The sequence below is a fragment of the Choloepus didactylus genome, chromosome 3, assembly GCF_015220235.1.
Source record: "Choloepus didactylus isolate mChoDid1 chromosome 3, mChoDid1.pri, whole genome shotgun sequence".
NCBI lineage: Eukaryota > Metazoa > Chordata > Mammalia > Pilosa > Megalonychidae > Choloepus > Choloepus didactylus.
Window position 1 is genome coordinate 166,550,807 of NC_051309.1, and position 20,463 is coordinate 166,571,269.

General features: G+C 40.8%; 1 protein-coding gene and 1 pseudogene across 3 annotated transcripts in view; both read left to right on the top strand.

Annotated features, from left to right (window-relative positions):
• The window catches only part of TRIM2 (tripartite motif containing 2), a 195,332-nt gene that overhangs the window by 34,968 nt on the left and 139,901 nt on the right, over positions 1-20,463 (top strand). The gene's annotated exons all lie outside the window — the stretch shown is intronic.
• LOC119530518 lies at positions 14,492-18,490 on the top strand (annotated as a pseudogene).

Below are 20,463 nucleotides of genomic sequence, written 5' to 3' on the forward strand. Positions count from 1 at the left end.
TCCACGTCCTCCAGGGGGTTTCCTGCCCGTGCCGATCTAGCATCACCTCTCTCTCCCTGAGCACGCGGGCCTCGTGGTCTGTTACCAACATGGGACAGGGGTGCAGAGGCTACTTCTCACCTCTCAGACTTGTCTTTATGACTTCACAATTGCAGTGCTTCACATTTCCCAGGACAAGGCCCCGTTTCCTAGCTGCATTATCATTATAAATGCCCCTTGAGGGCCTGTGTCAAGTGGAAGGAAGAGTCAGCTGCAGAGGCGGGTGTAGGGGTGTGGAGGAGGAGGAGGGTGGCTTTAGGAGCGTGGCCAAGTTTGGAACAGTGATGTGGACCATGCTGAGGGCCCAGCTCTGAGAACAGATTCTGGGAACCTGAGCTAGACCCAAGGGGTGGGGCATGAGCATCTAGAAGGCTGCAGAGAAAGGAAAAAGGATGATGTAGAACAGGCCCTGTGGCAAAGGTGAACCTAGGTTTCAAGCAGATAATACCCCAAAGCTGCATTCTGCAGGGATGGGCAGAGGGCTACACTCATGTGCCAGCAAAGGCTGAGACTGGAGAGGCCAGATCAGTGCCCCTGAGTGTGCACCGTGTGTAGGAAGCCCAGCCAGGCAGAGGACCTGGAGCACTGGGGCTCTGGTATGGTGAGAAAGAGCCAAGGGCACCCAATGAAGGAACAAGGAGGAAGGTCAGAGATTAGAAACAAACAAATATACAGCTGAGCAAAGACTATGACCCCTTGCAGGGACAAATCAGATGATTATCAGAATCTTTCAGATCTGTGTTCTTGGTTCCAACTCCACTACTTAGGTTGGTCTTACCTTGGGCAGGTTTTGTAACTTTTTGGAGCTTTGGCTTCCTCATCTGTAAAATGAGGATAAGAATAATGCCTGCCTCATGGGATCCAGTGGGGGACTCAGGGCAAAGCTCAGTAATGGTGATGCTCAGTAATGTAATGTCTGCAGTGGGGGAGAACCAGGCTGCCTAGGGATGAGCTTCCAGGAGGGATGGGTGAACCAAGGGGCATTTATAGCTCAAGGGGGGAGAGAGGTAAGGAGTAGCTTAGGTGACACGAAGTCCTCTGGCCACTTTGAGGGCTGTGACCCGGGTCAGCTTTTGATCACAGGTGTCAGGAGGGATGAGCTCAGTATTGCTCTCAACCTCTGCCTTAAGGCGACATTCCACTGTGTGTGTAGGAAAAATCGGGTCCTTTTATACCATCATCAATACTGCTTCTTTTATCTTCTCTTTGGGAAGTGGAGATGAGATATGAGAAATCTCTTCAGTGGGAAAGCACAGGCCTGGCTGCCATCCGTCGTGCCTGGGGACACACTTCCATCCCAGCATCCATCTGCCCCTGTCAGTTTCCCTGTGGGGAATGTCAGGCCTCCCCTTTGGAGTCAAATTGTGTCTTGTGCCATTTGCAAATAATGTTTTCTAGGACAGGTTCCCCAGACGGGCATTCTTGATGTTCCCTAGCTGCGTTGTTCCACAGTGATTTGCCCTGTGTATCCAATTTTGATAATTCTTCTTATGCACTTATTGAATGAATTGCAAAGCAAATGAGTGATGATTGGATGAGTCTGTCTTTTTCATTTGGACTCTAGTTCCCTGAGAGCAGAGATAAGGACTTTTTCTGGGGTTTGTTCTGTTTTCCATAAAAACCTTCTGGCTAGTAGAGCACCTGATATGGTTAGCTCTTTACGTGGCAGGCGCCTCGTTAAAATGGCCATTCATTTAGTGCGAGAATGTGGAAATCTCAGGAACATTTTAGTTTTCATTGTGTTGGCATTTTTACTCAGCGTTTACCGTTTCAACCTGACTCAAGTAAAAGGAAAAAGAATGCCTGTGTTAAAGGCTTTATTTTACCTCTTGACTTGATTGTACCAGCACAGCCTACTGCACTTCTCAGTGTAACTAAGTGGATCTCAAGCCATAGAGAGGTCTGCCCATCTGTCATTTTCGAGGGTGTACTTCTTTTATGTTTGCCCTGATGTTTACATGAGTGGTCCAAGCAGCTGGGCCTCCCTTTCTGTTTGATAAGAGCCAGTCCTCTGGGAAGAGTGGTTTAGACAATAACATTTATCGGGCTTCTCTCTTGTCCCTAGCACCATATGCCGAAGGGACGTAGGGATGTCCCTGGGATGAATCACACCTATTAGGGGGTACGCCTCCACTCCAGGGAGTTCAGAAAGGAGTTGGGGAGACAGAACACGTGCACAGGAAATTACTTGAATTCCAGAACCAGAAGAGAATTTCTTGATTCCTGTGCATCCTTTAACCATGCCCAGGGCTTATCTCCCACTGAGGAGGAGTTTGATAAGAAAGATTGGGTTTAGTGAGCAGGTGAGTGGGAGAAGTGAACTGATGTTCACTTGATCAAACAGCTGTCATTAATAAAATGACCATTTCTTCGCCCACCATGGGCAGGGGACTGAGGAAATTTCTAGACTAGTAGTTCTCAACCTGGGGGATTTTGCCCCCTAGGGGACATTTGGCAATGACTGGAGAATTTTGCGTTGTCCAGCCTGGGGAGGAGGTGCCACGGGCATCTAGTGGGTAGAAGCCAGGGAGGCTGCTAAATATCCTACAATGCACAGGTCAGCTCCCCGCAATAAAGAATTATCCGACCCAAATTATCAGTAGTGTCAAGGTGGAGAAACCCTGCAGTAGCCTGAAGGGAGTGTCTGGGGTCTGGTCAGAGCTGTGGGAACCGGGTCACTTCACCTCCGTGGGTCTCATTTTACTTCTCTATGATGTAATGATCTCAGATTACATTTGGCTCTAAAATTCTGTAATTCAGTGATGCTGACTTTAACTGGAGATTAAAAAGGGAATGTAAATGTTTGTAAAATTTCATACTTTTAAAATAAGCAGAACAAATTATGGAGGGTTTTTAAGAGAGATATTGCTTGAACCATTTCATTTCCAGAAAAGCTGTAAAAGGAGCTGGGAGGGCCCATTCTCATGCTGTTTGCTAAGGAAGCAATTCTTGTTGGGGCTCGAGGGACAGCCCCAGAACAGAATCTGCTCCTACAGTTACAGAAAGTAAGCTGCTAGCCAGCTGCACCTGAAGGCTGCTTTTCAAGGATTGTCCCAGGCTTGCCAAGTCCATGAAAGGGGAAGCACAGCTTTCCCAAGCCAACTGAGTTAGAACCATTATTCTGTGTCCTCCGACTGAGTTAGAACCACACCCTGTCTGCCACATATCTCCCCTCTTAGCAAAAGGAACCTGCTCTTCTAAACCTAGAAATGACCAGAGGAAAAGAATGAGAAAAGCAACTTTGCATTCAATTTCATGGGGAATCTGGCCTTCTAAAGAGAGCACACATTATCAGAGGGGCTGAGACCAAATGCTGATACCATATTCATTGATATTTTCCAGAAAAAGCAATAGGTTCTAATATAATCCCCCTGCCAAAAAAGAGTAAAGGCAATGCTTTTCATACTGTTAAAAAACCCAGTATTGGAAATTCAAATCAGGATTGTAAAAAAGGCTGTTTATATGTCATATGAAAATTCTATATGACAATAACCTTAATTAAAAATTTGTCACCATGTCATAATTATTATAATTTTAAATTTCATAATGTTTGAGCAATATTTTCACAGAATTTGTTTATAGGTATTTATAGTCACAAATTATATATATGCAACTGGAATGCTAAAACAGAACGCCTTCTGTATCGATATCAACTGAGGCCCCTAAGGTCAAGAAAAAATTAGTAGACACCACATACCTTCACATTCCAAAGCAAGAGGGAAGGACTTACTAAGGGGATGGCCCACAAAGGACTTACTAAGGAAATGGCCAATAACTTGAGGGTTTCTTTGGAAAGATTGTCAGTATGTGAGCTTCTCCATCCCACCAGCCCCCGTGGCATAGGAAGGAGACAAAGGGTAATTCAAAAGGATTGTTCAAAAAGCTTGACTCATCCCTCAGGTTTGGAGAGCAGAACTGGTATGAGAGCAGAGAGAGTGGAAGAAGGCTTCACTGAGAGCCCTTGCTATCCCTCAGCAATGGGGGGCAGGAATGCAGTGTTTTCCAGTGGGCCCAGCAGTCTCAGGAGAGAGCCAGCCTGGAGCCATTTTCAAGACACCCTTGCCCCAGAAGGCTGCCTTGAGTAGTGATTGGGAGAGTCATGTGGGGTACACCTTGAAATGGCAGCCCACATCAAGGGAATTTCAACTGGAGGTTCACTCTCCAAGGCCCCCACAAAAGCTTCCTATGAGACTGTCAGCTTCAGACATTTGCCAAGTCAAGAGTACACAAATTTCCTTTCATATCTGTACCCACCTTGGAAGACTGTGACTAGTTTTCCCTAATTCTCCCTCCTGGGGCCAACTCTGGAAAGCCAGAAACCTTATAAACTATTGGAGCAGGAAGTGATATCTAGAAGAGAAAGGAAATGCTGATCTTTTCCCACACCCCCCACTTCAGAGTTCCAAGATTTAGAGGAAGGGGAGGCTCTAAATCCCATAAGAGGTTACAGTTGTTATTACACTGGAAGGGCATCTTAAATTACCTTCATTGAGGTAAAACTTACATACAGTAAACTGCACCCATTTTAGTTATACAATACAATGAGTTTTGACAATGTATACCGTACATCAAGACATCAAAACACACTTTTCCAGCACCTCCAAAACTCCGTTGTGCTCCTTAGCAGCCATTCCCCCTTCACCCCCACCCTTAGGAAATTACTCTTCCACCTTCTGCCACTGCGGATGAGTTTACATTTTCTAGAATTTCATATAAATGGAATCATAAAGTGCTCTTTGGTGTCTTTCAGTCAGTGTACTGTTTTTGACATTTGTCCATGTTGTGTATATCAGCAGTCTGTTCCTCTCATTGCTGAGTAGTGCTCTACTGAATAGATATACTATGGTTTTTCCATTCACCTGTTGATGGACATTTGAGTTGTTTCAAGATTTTGGCTATTATTAATAATACTATGTACATTCTTGACATATTTTCATTTATCCTGGGTAATTACTTAGAAGTGGAATTAGTGGGTTGTATGGTAGATGCATGCTTACCCTTAAAAGAAATTGCCAAAACCAGTTTTTCTTTAGTGGTTGTACCATTTTACATTCCCACCAAATCTGTATAACAATTCTAGTTTCCCCACATTCTTGACAGACTTTTAGATTTTGACCATTCTAGTGGGTATATAGTGGTATTTCATCATTTTAATTTGTATTTTTCTGATGACTAATGATGTTGAATATCTTATCATGTGCTTTTGGCCATTTATATATTTTCCTTTGTGAAGTATATGTTCAAATATTTTGCCCAATATTTTTGAGTCATTTATTTTCTCATAATTGAGTTGTATGGGTTCTTTATGTAGTATGGATATAATTTCTTTGCAAAATACATGTTGTTAATATTTTTTTCCCAGTCTCTAACTTGTATTTTCATTTTCTTGATAGTATCACTTGAGAAGCAAATTTTTAAAATTTTGATAAAACCCCATTTATCAGTTTATTTCTTTTATTATTTGTGCTTTTTGTTGTACAATTAAAATTACTGAAATGAGACTGTTATTGTGATTGAAAGTGCTCAGAAGGCTTTTAATTACCCAAGAGTGACTGAAAAGGCTATTGGAGATCTGCACAAGATTTCATCCATGGGCCTTGAGAAAGTTCAGTCCAGAGTGTGTTTGAAGAGGCAGTGGTGAAATAAAGTTATCTGATTACACTTATAGAACTCATCCATTCAATAAAACAGCATATATTTTCAATAAATCTGGTGTCCCCTCAATCTATCAGACTTGTTCTCAGCTGGGGTTCCATAAAAGATTTAAGCCCTAATGCTCTACGGCATCCATTGGCTATAGTGAATCTGCATCTCTCCTACGCATCTAGAATGGCTTTATGGCTATCTTTGGAAGAATTGAGCAAATAGTCATTCGAAGAATTTTCTGTGCCCTGAGTTCACAGGAGGAGCACTGCTCTACGTTAAGAACTCTTTACGTACAGAGAAGGAGGTTCAGACTCCTTCATGACCTGGTCCCTGCCCACCTCTCCTCTCCCCGTCCCTTTCCCACATTCACCTTGCTTGTCATTGTTCCTTCACATCTCCATGCCTTTGCATGGGCCATTCCTTCAAACTAGAGTGCTTGGTTTCTTGCACTTTGTGAGAGAAAAATAATGAAGACTAAAAGACCAGTGATTAAGGGCTGAGTGGAAACTTTTTATGTCAAGCGAAGAACCCAGTCGAACATAGTCTAGTCTACCTAGATTCAAGAAAGAGGAAAGGCAGAGATATTTTAAAGTCAAAATACCCTGAATTGTCTCTGTCCCATTTCAGGAAAACAAAGTCTTGGAGTGTTCTGATTGATGGTCAGTATCTGGGCTTGTTGATTAGGAGAGTACTGAGCTGACTGGAGGTGATACACTGTGATCATCCCTAGATCATGGTGTCTATTTGTTTGTGAGGCATAAGTGAGGTGCCCAAGTGAGGTTGTGGTGCCTGCAAAGGTCTCCTGCCTTAACATCCCTTGCCTACTACTCCACCCTATGCCCCAACTCAGTTGAGTTTGACCCCTCCTCAATGCTCTCATTCTCTCAGATTTGTGTCTCCTTCTCTCTCCGAGAGATCCTCTTTGTTGCTCAGATGTGGCCCCCTCGCTCTCTAAGCCCATTCAGCAGGTAAACTCACTATCCTCCCCCCAACGTGGGACATGACTCCCAGGGGTGTAAATCCCACTGGCAGCACGTGGGAAATGACTCCAGGGATGAGCCTGGACCCAGACTGTGGAATTGAGAAATCTTCTTGAACAAAAAGGGGAAGAGAGATGAAACAAAACAAGGTTCCAGTAGCTGAGAGATGTCAAATGGAGTCGAGAGGTCATTCTGGAAGATATTCTTATGTGCCATATAGATATCACTGTTTAGTTTTTAGTGTGTTGGAATGGCTAGAGGGAAATACCTGAAGCTGTCAAACTGCAACCCAGTGACCTTGATTCTTAAAGATGATTGTATAACTATGTAGCTTGCACAGTGTGACTGTGTGATTATGAAAACCTTGTGGCTCACACTCCCTTTATCCAGTGTATGGACAGATGAGTGAAAAAAATGGGGAGAAAAATTAGATGAAGAATAGGGTGGGATGGAGGGGATGGAAAGTTTTGGGTGTTCTTTTTTGCTTTTGTTTTTATTCTTAAGTAAGGAAAAGGTTCAAAAATTGATTCTGGTGATGAACACACAACTGTATGATGGTGCTGTGAATAACTAACTGATTGTACACTGTGGGTGACTGTAGGGTGTGTGAAAATATCTCAATAAAACAGTATTTTTTAAAAAATTCATGCCTCCCTATAATGGTAGGTACTTGCATTGTGTTAAATCCTTGTCTTCCCAGCACCTAGGACAGTGTCTGAAATACTGTAGGCACCCAATGTTTGTTTAACAAATTAACAATAATATATACTAATTGAAGTTAACAAAATGTATCATTTCTATTGTTTCTCTAAAATATACACAACAAGCATTTCTTTAAAAGTATAAACTTTCAAGGACCAAAGGAATGTCATTTTGAACTGAAATGAGTACAGAGTATGAATATATATGGCTGGGGGAAAAATCAACTCATCCTGACTAGTTCAAAATATAAATTCAAATATTTATTTGAATAAATATTTACGCAGATTTGATTTAAATCAGAACCACCTTAGAGGAGAAAGTATAGAATGGAGAGGCATATCATATAACCCTGCAATAAATAAAATCTAAATTTAAGGCTGTGGAGTGTGTTGCTGTATGGTATGTTGTGGGAACCCAGGCTCAGGCACAGTAGAAACTTTCAGCAAATGACCACTTTATTACTTACACAGCACAAGGGTCTGAAAGAGCAGGGGAAGAAAGCCCGTCATGGTCAGTTTCCCAAGGAGGCCAAACTGCTCAGGTCAGGATCGGTAGATAGCAGTTTCATGTGCCCTACTTCGTGGTCAGAAGAGGGAGACCCTGTGCTGTCTGCAAGTGAAGTATTTATTCGCCCTGGGGTGGAGGTGGGGGGCTGCCACCGAGAGCTCCTGCCCTTATACATGTCTGGGGCTGTTTGTTCCCAGTTTCTGGGCTTAAGGTCTAGTAGGACCTTTTCATTAGACCTAATATCTCCCCCAGATTGTGGAATGGAAACAGACCATAACAGGGCTGCACAATAGAAAAGGTGGTATGGTGTAAGCAAGGGCTGGGAGATGGCTGCTGAGCGTGTGTCTGTTTCCCCAGCAAAGGCTCATGGCAAATTCCTTTCTACTTGCTGGTAGAGTTCAAGAAAACAACTGTCTTTGGTAGGTTATAGTTAGTTTCTCTAGGAAGGTTTTTTAGTTAGTGATTTAAAGAAGAAGGGTGTTTTTCTGCTAGAAAGGAAGTACTGTACATAATACTTGGATTCTGTACTCAGAGACATGTGGGAGAAGATATGAGAATGAAAGCAGGAGAGATAAACCTCACCTTAGACTGTGGTCTGAAGGAAACAAATGGAACAGCAGAGAGGGGCAGCTATGCCATGATGCTTACTTCCATACATGATAACTGTAGTTAGTATTTATTGAGCACCTACTTTGTGCCAGCACTGTGCTAATTGGTTTATATGATTTATCTCCATATTCTTCACAAAAAGCTGATGGGAAGAAACTAATATTATCATCAATTTACATATGAATCAATTTACATATGAAGAACAAAGAGTTTTAAAAAGTGGCTCAAGGACATACTGCTTGTAAGTTATAGGGTGTTTGGTTTGCTAGAGCTGCCATCCACGGATACCAGGAATGGACTGGCTTTTAGCAATAGGGATTTATTAACTTACAAAGTTACAGTTCTAAGGCCATGGAAATGTTCCAATTTAGGCATCAACAGGACTATACCTTCTCTGAAGACAGTTACTGGCAAGCTTGCACTCCTCTGTCAGATAGCAAGGCCCATCTCTCCTGTGTTTTGTTGCTTCTAGCTTCTGGCTTCAGTGGCTTCCTCTCTCAGCTTCTGTGGGTGTGCTCTTACCTTGGGCTTTTTCTGTGAGCTTCTCTGGATTTCCTCTCTTTTAGTTTCTATTTTTTATCCTCTTATAAAGAAAACTCCAGTAAAAGGATTAAGACCCACCTTGAATGGGGTGGTTCACATCTCAATTGAAACAACCTGATCAAAAGGTCCCACCCACAGTAGGTCTGCACCCACAGGAATGGATTAAAAGAACTTGGCCTTTTCTGGGTTACATATAGCTTCAAACCACCACAGGGGTCTGACTCTAGAATCTCTGATGGTAACCCCACTTTTGATTTCAGAGGGCAGAAACCAAACCCTAACTTGGAGAAAAAGAGAGATGCTACAGGAGGGAACAGTAGGATGTCTTACAAAACACAGAGATGCAGGTGGACATGAGAGATGCCTGGAACCAGGGCCTGGAATGCTGCTAGCGTTCTGTCTCTCTGTTTCTCATTTCTGCTTCTCCCTGTGAATTAGCTTGATTCTCTCTTCCAGAAGATTAGCTCCTTCCACTTGACAGGAACATGGAAGTATGAAGCATCCTCTGCTGTCAACCATCAAAGAGAGATTGCTTCTTTCCCCTTAGTTTTAGTTCAAAAGTCCAGGAAAGAACTCTGGTTTAGTTTGAGTTGGGATCTCCCTTGTCCCCACCTCCCAAGACCAACTGTCTCTAGCTAAGTAGGCAGGGGAAAATGAGGCTGGGCTTGGATTAACCGTAAGCAGGGTCACACAGCACAAACATGGCGCTCAGGGGCCGCAGCTGTGTCCTCAGCCATCCCAGAAGAGAAGAACCACTATTCACTGGACAGTCATGTCCCAGTGGGTGCCAAAAACACAATAGTAACGAACAGAAACAACTGTAAGCTTACGAGTTTTAAATGAGAAACGCGTAGTTATACAACTGAGAGGTATGGAAACCAAACCAGCTATGTGTTGAGAAAATGTACTCCGATTTTCTGCTGTTAGGAAGAATTCTGGGAAGGCATTAGTTACACAATTTATTTGCCTCATCATGGCATATATCTAGAAGCACGTCAACCTGATAACAGGGTTATTATATTCCTCTTCATTTTAATAATTTCAGAGGCTGGGATTTGAACAATCTGCAGTGTTTAACAAGCCTTTCTATGAGGAAACTCTTTTTTTTTAGTAACCATTCTTAAAGACATCATGTTACAAGTTAAGTCTGTTTTCCTCCAATTTGTTCTCAGAGGAAATGGAGAAGAGCATAAACACATCTCTTCTTCAAACCAATTGTACACTTGGTTCTGAAAATGTCCCCTCTGGATTTATTTTCCAGTGTTTTTATTACCTCAGTTACTCTCTGCTAAGCTACTCAACCATTTCCACATCCCCTTTTAATTGCCAAGCCCAGATCTAATTGGTCATTCTTATAGCAAAGCTCCATGGACAACAAGAGTAATTCGTAATGCCACACCCAAGCATCCTAACATCATGGTTATTGTTCAAATATAGTGCCACGTGGCTGATTAATCTTTATTTGGGTTCCACTCTAACCAGCATTGTGTCTATATTATAAAGAATCAGGGCTCCAAATTCACAAAGTACAATCTCTAAACATTTGCCGGGTGGAATGTACATCAAGGTCAAGAGGTTCTAACTGCAAGTAGAAAAAATAAAATTAACAAAAGTTCAGCAGATTGTGCCCATCCACAGTCAGCCAATATGTAATAGCCTCCGAGCGCTAGGTGCCAGCAGCCTCCAGGCCTTGGCATGTGCTGTCCTTGCTGCCAAAGACCCTCTTTCCCCAGACAGCCCCAGGGAACACTCTCTGACCTCATTCAGGTATTTTCTCAGATGGCGCCTTTTTTTTTTTAATTCATTTTATTGAGATATATTCACATACCACGCAGTCATACAAAACAAATCGTACATTCGATTGTTCACAGTACCATTACATAGTTTTACATTCATTACCAAAATCAATCCCCGACACCCTCATTACCACACACACAAAAATAACCAGAATAATAAAAGTAAAAAAGAGCAACTAAAGTAAAAAAGAACACTGGGCGCCCTTGTCTGTCTGTTTGTTTGTTTCCTTCCCCCACCTTTCCACTCATCCATCCACAAACTAGACAAACGGGAGTGTGATCCCTATGGCCCCCCCAATCCCACTGTCTCCCCTCATGAGCCACATTTTTATACAATTGTCTTCAAGATTCATGGGTTCTGGGTTGTAGTTTGATAGTTTCAGGTATCCACCACCAGCTACCCCAATTCATTAGAACCTAAAAAGGGTTGTCTATATTGTGCGTAAGAGTGCCCACCAGAGTGACCTCTCGGCTCCTTTTGGAATCTCTCTGCCACTGAAGCTTATTTCATTTCCTTTCACATCCCCCTTTTGGTCAAGAAGATGTTCTCCACCCCACGATGCTGGGTCTACATTCCTCCCCGTCTCAGATGATGCCTTTTTGTGAGGCCTTTCTCGACCATCCTATTTTAAATTACAGCTTCTTGGTTCAGCCCAGCCCACCCAAGCTTACCCTTGGCAATTTCCAACCCTCCTTTTAGGCTATTTTATTTTTCCCCGTGATACTTACCACAACCAGACACAGCATATAATTTTAGTTGTTCCTGTATTCCCTGTCTCCCCAGTAGACTATAAGCTGCATGACAACTGTAATTTGTGTGCATTATATTCACTGCTTTATTCCCCAGTTCTTAGAAGAGTGCCTTGTCTCTCAGAGAAACACTCAATATTCTTTGAATGAGTGAATCTTTGGAGTGAGGAAGAGCATTTGAACATTTATTTTCATTTATTTGTTTTATGGAAAATGTTTATAATGCTTACTATGTGCTAGACACTGTTCTAAACAATTTAAAAATATTATATCATTTAACCCGCATGGCAGTCATATGAGGTGGGTACTATTCTATCCCTGATTTATGGATGAGGAAACAGAGGCATGGTGCCCAAATCATAGCTGGTCTGTGGTAGCCTGTTCTAGAAAGTCTTTGCTCTCAACCGCTACAGTACTTCCGCCCACTAATTAAATAGCTGAAATATATTTGGCAGAAGGAGAAATTTGAAGAGATTCAGGCTGGGGCCAAACCATAGAAAGCTTTCTGGACAAGGTACATGGTACACGAACATTAGAGAGGAGGCACTGCATCACATCCACGTTTAGTAGGAGATTTGAAGTCACCAAAATAAATAAGAAGAAGGAGATGTAAGTAAGAGTAGGGATGTGGGGAACTGGCTCACTTGGAGAGAAACTCAGGTACTTGGAGAGGATGACAGAGCAGCCTGCAGGGGCTAGATTAGACTTCAGCTGGTAGCCCACAGAAGCCTTTCTCTTGATCCTGGAATTCAGGAGCAAATGCTCAGCATCCGACAAAAGGCATTAAGCAAAACCAGGACTGGGGAAAGAAGTGTGGGTATGGGCCTGAGCATATGAGAATAATTTGAAGGTGAGGTGGGGAGAGAGTAAAAGAGGAAAACCAGAAAAGGAGAAGGAAACAGATTCAGAGAAGTTATCTTTCATATTCTTTCACCTCTCCCCTAATCTTGGAATATCAAATGAATGCATTGATCAAAACTCCTTTAAGATGCAAATCGATTAAAAAAAATGTGATATATTCATTCGATGGCACACTACTTGGCAATAAAAAGGAGTGAACTATTGATACACCCAAAATATCTCAAAGGAATTATGCAGGGTTGCAGAGTGAAAGAAGCCAAACTAAAAAGTATATGATTCCATTTATATAAAATTCTAGACAATGCAAATTAATCTATAGTGAGAGAAAACAGATCAGTGGGTGCTTGGGGCCAGGGATAGGGGCACATGTAGGGGTGGGGGAAGGTGGGATTATAAAGGGGCATGAGGTGTCTTTTGGAGTGATAGATGTGTTCCCATCTGGATTGTGGAGATAGTTGTATATGGGTGCATACATACGCTAAAACTCATGCAAATGTACACTTAAAAAATTGAGGGTGATCAGATCCATAAATATATTTTTTGGAATTGTTTGTCCAAAGCTTTTAAGTTGGGAACTCTCCTCTTCTCCAAAGATATGATAACTAATTTTTCTTCTAGTTTTTTTAAAGATGGGGATAGGATGCTAGTGGTTAAAAATTCCTCTGCTCAGCCTGTCTTCCATGGGTCCAGACTGATTACACTTGCTCTTGTCTCACTTTCCTAAGCAAGGAAACCTCCAAGCCCTGAAGCAACTTCTCAGGGACCCTAGGTGTTTTTATTCCTGACTTATCCTTATCTTTTCCTACTGTTTGTTCTTCCTTGTCTGAACTAATCCTGTTAGAGTTTTATTTCTTGGTGTTTGAGGAAAACAATGAATGAACAATATAAAAGTCCAAGTAAAGAGAAAGAAATTTTAAGAAGGAACCAAACAAAACAACTGGAGTTGAAGACCATAATAACTGAAGTGAAAAATGCCCAGGAGCATTTCAAAGCAAATTGGAGATGGCAAAAGAAAGAAACAGTGAACCTAAAGACAAGACACTTGAAATGAGTCAGGCTGAAGAGCAGAAAGAAAAAAGAAATATTAAAAGTGGAAATAGCCTAAGACAGCATAGGAACACCATCAAGTGCACCAATATGTGCATTATGGGAGTCCCAGAAGGAGAAGAAAGAAAGGGGCAGAAGGAATAGTCAAAGAAATAATGACAGAGAACTTCCCAAACTTAGCAAAAGATGTAAATATGCAATCCAAGAAGCTTAGAGAGCACCAAACAGGATATGCTTGAAGAAGAATATACCCCTTCATGTATTGATTTCACTATCAAATGCAAAGGGCAAGCAGAGAGTTCTGAAGACTGCAAGAGAAAAGCAATAGGTTACATACAAGGGAGTCCCAATTAGATTGAGTGTTGATTTCCCATCAGAAAGCTTGAAGGCAAGAAGACAGTGGGTTGAAATACTTAAAGTGCTGAAGGAAAACAAGTGCCAGCCAAGAATTTTATAGCCAAGATTCTCTTTCAAAAATGAGGGAGCGATTAAGACAGTCTCAGATAAACAAAAGCTGAGGGAGTTCATCACCTCTAGACCAGTTCTACAAGCAATGTTAAGGGGAATTCTTCCGACTGGAAGGAAAGGACAGTAGACAGTGATTTAAAGCAGCATAAAGAAATAAAGACCTGCAGTAAAGGAAATCATTTGGGTTGTTACAAATGCCAGTATTATTGTATTGCATTGTTTGGTATGTAACTCCACTTCTTACTTCCTACCGTGCTGAAATGCACATGCATAAAAAGCAATGATAAATCTAGGTTTTAGAACATACAATGTACAAAGGTATAAGTGGTAACAAGTACAAAAAAAAAAATAATGGTGGGACAGAGGCTTATAGGAAAAGTATACTTACCTGCTATTAAAGTTAAGATGGTATCAAAGCAAATATGATTGTTATATATTTAGGCTGTTAACCACAAGGAGAACAGATGAAAAATATATCCATATAGAAGTGAGAAGGCACTCAATAAGGTGCAACATAAAGAGCAAATATAAAAATAGGCTTCAATGACAGTGAGGGACATTAAAGGTATGAGACATGCAAAGGCTAAATAGAAAAATAGCAGAAGAAAGTTCTGTATTATCAGTAGTAACTTTAAATGTAAATGGATTAAACTCTCCAGTCAAAAGTCAAAGATTGACAGAATGGATGAAAAAGCATGACCCAACTATAAACTGTCTGCAAGAGACTCACCTTAAAATCAAAGTCTTAAGTAGGCTGAGGATGAAAGGATGGAAAAAATACACCACACAAGTAGTAACCAAAAGAGAGCTGAGTGGCTATACTACTATCAGATAAAATAGACTTTGAGTCAAAAACAGTTACTGGGGACAAAGATGGTCATCTTATACTGATAAAAGGGACAATTTAACAGGAAGATGTAATAATTACAAATATATATGTACCTAACAGCAGAGCCCCAAAATATATGAAGCAAATACTGACAGATTTGAAGGGAGAAATTGATGATTCTACACTAAGAGTAGGAGACTTAACACCACTCTCAATAATGGATAGAACATCTAGTCTGAAGATCAATAAGGAAATACAGGACTTGAATGATACACTAAACCAACTAGACCAGAACACTGCACCTAGTGAAAACAGACTACACATTCTTCTCAAGTGCACATGGATCATTCTCCAGGATAGACCATATGTTGGGTCACAAAGCAACTCTCAATAAATTAACACATATTGAAATCATACAATGTATCATCTGCAACCACAATGGAATGAAGCTAGAAATTAGTAACAGAGGGAAAATGGAAAATTCACAAATATGTGGAAGTTAAACAACATACTCTTAAACAAACAATGGGTTAAAAAGGAAATCAGAAGCAAAATTAGGAAATATCTTGAGGCAAATGAAAATGAAAAAAACAACATACCAAAACTTATGGTATGCAGTGAAGACAGTGCTAAGAGGAAAATTTATAGCTCTAAATGCTTACATTACAAGAAGAAAGACTTCAAATCAGAGACCTAACTTCAAAACTGGAAGAACTAGAAAAAGAAGAGAAAACTAAGCCCAAAGTGAGCAGAAGGAAGGAAAAAACAAACATTAGAGCAGAGATAAATGAAATAGGAAACAAAATACAATAGAGAGAATCAAAATAAACAAGAGCTGGTTCTTTGAAAAGATTAATAAAATTGACAAACTTTTAACTAGATTGACAAAGAAAAAAGGAGAGAGGATACAAATAACAAAAATCAGAAATGAAAAGAGGGACACTATTACCAACCCCACTGAAATAAAAAGAGGTATAAGAGGATACTATGAGCAACTTCACATGAGTTTTTCTGGGGGACATAGTATATCCAAACTGGCACATTCTCTATTTGCAGAAACCACTGAGAATTCCACACCAAACTCCTAGAGCTATTAAATGGATTCAGCAAAGTGGCAGGGTACAAAATCAACACCCAAAATCAGTAGTGTTTCTATATTCAAGCAATGAACAATTGGAAGAAGAAATCAAGAGGAAAATTCCAGTCACAATACAACTAAAAGAATCAGATATCTAGGAATAAATCCAGCCAAGGATGTAAAGGACCTGTACACAGAAAACTATAATACATTGCTTAGGGAAATTAAGGAAGATGTAAATAAATGGAAGGATATTCTGTGTTCATGGATTAGAAGACTAGATTTGTTGGGATGTCAATACTACCCAAAGCAATTTGTAGATTCAATGCAATTCCAATAAAAATTCCAACAATCTTCTTTGCAGAAATGGAAAAGCCAATCATCAACTTTATATGGAAGGGTAAGGGACCAAATAGCTAAAGCCATCTTGAAAAAGAAGAAAGAAGTTGGAGGATTCACACTTCCTGATCTTAAAACTTAGTACACTGCCACAGTAATCAAAACAGCATGGTACTGGCACAAGGGCAGACATATAGACCAAAGGAATAGAATTGAGAGCTCAGAAATCTACTCTCATTTACGGCCAGCTGATTTTTGACAAGGTGGAAAAGACCATTCAATTGGCAAAGTATAGGATCTTCAACAAATGGTGCTGGGGAAAACTGGATCTCCATTTGCAAAAAGAAAAGAAGGAAGACCCCTACTTCACACCATATTCAAAAATCAACTCAAAATAGATCAAAGACCTTAATATAAGAACCAAAACTACCAAATTCCTAGAAGACACATATGGAAGCATCTTCAGGACCTTGTATTAGGCAATGGTTTCCTTAGACTTTATACCCAAAACAGAAAGAAAAAAAGGATAAATGGGACCTCTCAAAATTAAAAACTTTTGTTCATCAAAGGACTTTGCCAAGAAAGTGAAAAGGCAACCTACTTAATGGGAGAAAATATTTGGAAACCACATGTCTGATAAAGGATTAATATCCAGAATATATAAAGAAATTTTTCAACATAACAATAAACAAACCCAATTTAAAAATGGGCAAAAGACTTGAACTGACATCTCACCAAAGAAGATATACAAATGGCCAGAAAGCACATGAAAATATGCTCAACATCATTAGCCATAAGGAAAATACAAATCATAACCACGAGGATATACCACTCACATGCATTAGAATGGCTACTATTAATAAAATAGAAAATTACAAGTGTTGGAGAGGATTCAGAAAAATAGGAACCCTCATTCATTGCTGGTGGGAATGTGAAATGGTGCAGTCACTGTGGAAGATGGTTTGATAGTTCCACAGAAAGCTAAATATAGAACTACAATATGACCCAGAAATTCCATTTCTAGGAATATACCCAAAAGAATTGAAAGCAGGGACTCGATCAGAAATTGTCACACTGATATTCACAGCATTATTCACAATTGCCAAAAGATGGAAGCAATCCAAGTGTGCATATACCAGTGAATGGAAAAATAGAATGTGGGATATACACACAATGGATTATTATTCTTCCATAAAAAAGAATGAAATCCTGATGCATGCAACTACATGGATGAACCTTGAAGACATCACGTGGAGTGAAATAAGCCAGACACCAAAGAATGAATAGCATATGGCTTCACTGTTTTGAAACAATTAGAATAAGCAAAATCATAAAGCCAGAATCTAGAATATCAGTTACCAGGGGATGGATTGGGTGTAGGGAACGGGAAGTTAAAGCTTAAAATGTACAGGGCTCAGGGCCACTATATCCGCACACCTGCTGGAGCGCCGCGCTAGCTCCCGGGGCCCTGGACCTGACACCCGGGTGAGGAGGGCCAAGGGACTCAATGATTGCTCCTGGGGACCCGGGCCTGTTGTCTTCACCGCTGCTGTCTTCCTGGGAGGTGCCGGGAGCTCGCCGCTGGTGGGCCTGGACAACGGTGGCAGCACACGTTGCACTCCGGAACAAAGACAAGGTAGTCACCCAACAGTCCTGGGAATGGCCACTCAGAGTACACCGCATGTGCACTTGTCCCTGTGTTCTTTATCATGGGTCTCTTCAGCAATCTTATCTGCCACCTGCTTAAGAAGAAAGGGCAACCTTGTGCAGCAGAATCCAAACAAGAAGTCCAAGAAGAAAAAGCTGAAAAGATAGAATTGAATGACAGTATGAATGAAATTAGTGATACAGTTAAGTAGATTGTCCACTATATTGTGAAAAATGAAGCAAATGCTGGCGTTTTAAAGACAGTGGTAGCAGATGACAGCGAGTGTGATCCTGAAAGCCCCATGACCCCAGCACTCCTGGGACCGCCCATTGCCGGGAAACACCCCAGGGAAGCACGTTTGTGGCCACCATCTGCACACAGTGGGCGGTGCTGGAGAGAGGGATGTGTGTCAACGGTGTAGGCACAAGCAGTGGCACTTCATAAATGCACCAACAAGTCCAAGGAGAGCCAACCAAGGCACCAAGGAGAGGTCACTGTGCTCTCTGTTGGTAGGTTTAGAGTTACAAAAGTGGAACACAAATCCAGCAGAAAGAGCACAGAAGTTTGATGTCTATTAGTGGGACCCACAGCATCAATGGGGAGGTGCCTGGGACACCCGTGAAGACAGAACAAAGTGGCGCAGAATAGCAGGAGTGGTTTTTATTTGAAGAATTCTAAGAGAATGAAAACTTACAAGACATGAAGTTGCTTAGGGAATATTTTTGTATTTTTTACACAAAATTTTCTATCATGGAGTCTCCAGGCATGTGGATAAAACCTAAATGGAATATCGTTACTATGCTGGATGCAAAATGCAGTTTTCTTTGAAACAAATTTAATTTTAAAAGTATGGTGAACATTTTATTACATTTCCAGGGTAGGAAAGAGCCCATTTTTTATGTTTCCAACCTCCTGCAGCCACCACCCCTCCCAGTCCCCCATTCTCTGCCTTGGTGTACACCCTGCAATTTTTCCAGTGTGAGCACTGTTTACAGTGGAACTGTTGACATACAATCTAAGCGTATGCTCAGGGTTGTGTGTGTGTGTGTGTGTGTGTGTGTGTGTGTGTGTTTCTGTTCCCCCAACACTTGCATCCCATTTTGATTCTGGTTGTAAGACCCTCTACAGAATTTGTTAACAGAAGGCGAAAGACCAATCTTTAGTGGAGAAAGGTCCTTGGGGGTCATCTACTCTCACTCTGAGAAATTGATCCCCCAAGAGATCATGGAGTCAGATGAAACTAGAACCTAGACTTTGGATTCCTAGATCAAGAATTCAGCATTATTCCTCCCATCGTCACGTCACCCCCAGGTCACTTCTAAAATCTTGACAGTCGTGTTTGTTGTGGTGGTGGTGGTTGTTTAACTTAAACTAAGCAATTCTTATTATCCCTTTGAATAAAGGGGAAATGGTTTAAAGCAACTCAAACAAAAATATTATTGTTTTGACAAACCAAGGCCAAAACAAAGCAACCAGCTTCTGGGCAAGAAGGGTCTGCACCTTCCTCTGGCATGTTTTTCTTGGTGCGCTTCCTGTTTTCCATTTTGTAACTAATGTTTGTTATTTAAAAGACTTTTGGTTACTTTCCCATTTAGGTCTGGCAAATCTCACTCCTTTTTTTTTTTTTTTTAAGCTTTTTAGCTTATGAAGCACCTGAAAGAACCCAGAGGCAAACATAATAGCACATTTTTGGTAGGTCTGGGATGCGGGTTGTGGGGAGGGGTGGGGGTCCTCTGCCAGCTTCCCCGTTACAGGGAACCTGATACAGAACCTTCCAGGTACAGTGAAGACCCGAGATGGAGGGTTTTTTTCACTGTGTTCTCACTTGCCCAGTGAAATCCCAACCAAGCTACCCTGTGCTCATTGTAGTCCCAGAGTGAACTTCCTTGGGTGAAGCTTAGGAGAAACATGTTACCTTGAAACGTATAAGGTCCTTTGGGATTGAGGATGTTTATGCCTCCGTGTCAGTATTGTTGGTGTGGTGCCTTGAGCCCTTCTTTTATTTCAAAGAGATAAAGCATTTTTCTTATGTGGCACCCAGAAGATGATTTCCATAAAAATATATTTTAAAGTATTTACTGTAAATGTACTCATTCCTTTCTGTTTCTGGCATCAAGCTAAAAATTTGTGATCTTTTAAATGAATGGCAGATTCAATTTAATTACTGTGTATTTTTTTTTTCTGACAACTATTAAAGTATACTGTGTACAAACATAGTCACCGTGAAATAGAAAAAGCCAGCATAGAAATAAACATCACAGAGGTCAGTTACAGTATAGGAATTTGTGTGTGTGTATTAGTGAAAAATAATATAGAAGCCATGTAGACCAGTTGTTAAAAACAAACAGGATAATTATTCTTTGCTTTAAAAATAATATGCCCTCAAAATAGTGATGTTTGGAAGATATTCTGAAGCTTTAATTAGTTTTTAATTTTATTCAGGTCAGAGCACTTTTTTTTTTTTTTACAGCAATGCAACAGATACGAGAATACTCAAAAACACTTAGAAGTTATATTTATACCAAGAGTACATTTTAAATATTTTCTAATACTTGAGTAATTTTTGTCTGGTTGGCTTCCAAATATGCCAAAAATTAAGCATTCAATATTTTCAACATGTA